A 3,612-nucleotide genomic window follows, 5' to 3' on the forward strand; every position below is an offset into this window, starting at 1 on the left:
TATATATATATATATATATATATATATATATATATAATATATAAGATAAAAAAAAATGTTTTGTCTGTCAATATTCTCCATCCAGAACTCCTCATGTGGAAATATTTTAGTTTCACCTGGTTTATTTAGACATCACCTGAAGCACTGAAGGGCAGCTGCTTCACTTACAAGCTGCCCTGCATCATTATTACTGGATATCTGTGTTTCCTATAATCATATAATGTATAAGTGCATTTTTAATAGTAAAGGGTTAAATGTAACACAACCTTTTATCATTGTCCTATATTGCTTACTGTCTGTTTAAATAGCTCCTTATATCTATTTATTTTTTTTGTGACATCATCTACAAACACAACACTGAGCATGAGCCTAAGTGTATTAAAATATAAAATAATTTTTAACAATTATAAAAGACAATATAACACTATCTTATCTGTAATTTAATAATATCCAAAATAAACAGCCAATTCCAGCATTTTTACCAGACATTAATGTTTGTACTAATTTACTTATAAACTGTGTGGAAATCTATGTAAGATCAAATCAATGTTAATATTCTTCCTCTGTTTGTTCTTGCCTTATCCTATTTCTAGAAGTATAAATAGTCAATTAAATTACTACTATTATGTGGAACCCTAATTATGCTTTATAAACGAAAAATAGCAGATGTTTAGACGCCATTTCTTGTTGTTATACTTTATAATAGAAATAACACCTGCTAATAACTATGCCTGAACTTCCTCAAAGAGTCATCAAAAAATGAAAACAGTAATAGCAAATAAATATCGGTAAAAAGGAAACCCTCACATTTTCTTTTTTAGGTGGCTGTGGCTAAGAATCAGAAATGTTGATGCTTACAGCCTTTATTTGCCCCTTTTTCCAGCAGTCTTCAGAACTCCTGGCTGACTCAGAATATTTCGTTTTATAAAAGAAAAAAAAAGGAGGTTTTGTTTTTTAGTGTACATGATATTAATTTTCTTTTTTATTGGGACTTGTTTTGTAGCCTAATATNGTTTGTCATTTAAAGACTATAAAATTCCCCCTCTATCATTTTGTTTTACTGGAAGAATCGGTTGGTTAAGGGTTTAACAAGAGCAAATAACATAATACAACAGGTTCCTCTCTAGCACCTCATTGTTGCATTCCTCTAATATTAATTCAATTCAATTCAATTCAGTTTATTTATATAGCGTCAGATTCACAACACATGTCATCTCAAGGCACTTTACAGTTCAACCAGATCATACAGTCAAATTGATACAAAGTTTTCTGTCTAAGGAAAACCAGTTGATTGCATTGACTCATTGACTCAAATACAATCCCTACAATCCCTTAATGATAACAGCTTACAGTTCTGTTCTCAATATTACAAGGCACCAATAAAAGTATGCGAAATATGGAAATGCAATATTACATAATCATGAGGAAGGCTGCTGACTTGACACCTGACTAGCAGATGGTCATGGACACAATCCGCAATGAGAGTATACCACAAAAGGGAAATGCTAAAGAAGCCCAGTGTTTACGAAATAAAACTTGGAAAAGTGAAAAGAAATAATTGGTCAAATCCTTCAGAGGATCCAAGACATGGACTTAAAGAGCCACAAAGATGTATTCAGGACACAGGTCACAACTGTCATATTCCTTCTATTGTAAGCTACTCCTGAACCAGAACTCTCTTGCTGAGACTAAGGAAAAAATGGGAAGTTGCTTATTGTCCCGCAGTTCTCTTTTCTGATGAAACTAATTTTTTTGCTTAATTTGGAAATTAAGGTCAAAGAGTCTGGAGAAGGAGTAGAGAGGCATAAAATCAAGGCTGTCTGAGTGAAGTTTCCACATTCAGTAATGATTCAGGGCCGTGTCATTCGTTTTGGTTGGTCTTCTGTGGTCTACTCACCTAACCCCTCCTCTCATTGACCCCCCCCCCCCTAAAAATACTGGGTGTGATGACAGTGGTACCACGGTACGACTGGCCAGCAAACTCACCTGAGTCCTTACTATTAGTTTGTCAATAGAAAGACAATATAAATAGCAAACAATGCAGACGAGAATAGGGCCACTATCAGAGCAAGCTGATCTTCAATAACGCCTCAGTAGAAGCACAAGATCCTTATCTAGAGGCTGCACTGTTCTGATGCAGTAATTAATGCAAAAAAGGAATAATAATAATAATATTAATACAAATAATAATGCTAAATACACACAGGCCTACTGCTCTCCTAACAATTATTATTCTGACATGCATTGTACTAAAAAGTACTAAATCACAATAGTCACTATATCTTAAGTAAGTTATTCTTCAGAAATGCACAAATGAACCTTTTGTCATGTAGGTAAGAAGACGATGTAAAGGACCATACCAAACATCGCAGGCTAACGACTGAGGAAATAAGTATTAGGAAGTAAATATTAGCAAGATGTTGAGCCTTAGCTATGACCAAAAAATTACCTGTGAAACGTCTTCCCGCAGCCGGCAAACTGCTTGTTTTTGCAGCCAAATGCTACACAGATTTTTATGGCGCGTCTCCGTGGCAGTGGGGAGTACCAATATGGCGGCTGGTGGCTTCACTTTTATCGGGCTATCAGCAATCCAGTAAATAAATAGAGATCAGTGGTAGTACAGACTGTTTCAGAGAGCAGTATAGGCTTATTTTTTTCAGGGGCGCTAAATCTGGAAGTTGCAATTCTACAGTAGTGCCCCTATTGGCTAAACATTATGCAGTGTTGTTTTGCCGGAGTAGGAAAAAGATGGATTTTTGAACACACAAAGATTGTGAAAATTCAGCTTGCAGGCATGTTTATGTCGCATGCTTAATGACAAGTACACTCATTTTCCTCAGCTATTAATCTGTGATGTGCAAAGATCCAGTTTAATGCCTGCACCCACATTAACACTGCATGCTTGCACTAAGTGTGACTGTTTACCTAAACGGTAGAATGTTCTGACACCAGCAGGTATGAGACCACAACTAGCTCTGCATTGCGCCTACTCAGCAAAAAGGGATTTCTTCACTAAAATGCTTTCTGATTACTAAGATAATATGGGTTTGGTTGCTTTAGTTGTTCATTGTTTTATCTAATTTTTTACCAGAAGGTTATGAAATGCTGAACATAACAAACTGGCTAGTGGGCAGTTTTACATAGTTTATAGATGATAACCTTATTTTTATTCAACTCTATTCAACAACATACCTTCCACTGTAAAAATGTAGATTTGTATTAATCCATGTCAGTTTCAAAGATTAACATGATATGATTAATACTAAACAAAATGTTGCAGGTGGCTTTTTTTGATTTAGAAAAACTGTAAAATCGAGAATGTTTATGGATGGGGAAGATTTTAGCCCTTCCCCCATGTTAGTCAGATTTGGGTTGTTTATGAGCTTCCTCCCTTATGTCTTTCCACAAACTTGTTCTTGAAATAAGGTCAAGACTTTCTATTAATCATCTGTAAATGTAAAAACCATAAATGCAACATTTAGTCAACCACATGTTGGAAGCGCAGCATCAGCTCCGATCTACCAAATTCTGAAAGATATTCCTCCTATTTATTCAAAATATAACACGGAGTCATGATTGATTCAGATCTATTATTCCTATCAACTAAACTGC

Source organism: Cyprinodon variegatus, unplaced genomic scaffold (genome assembly GCF_000732505.1).
Source record: "Cyprinodon variegatus isolate N-32 unplaced genomic scaffold, C_variegatus-1.0 Scaffold2630, whole genome shotgun sequence".
Classification (NCBI taxonomy): domain Eukaryota; kingdom Metazoa; phylum Chordata; class Actinopteri; order Cyprinodontiformes; family Cyprinodontidae; genus Cyprinodon; species Cyprinodon variegatus.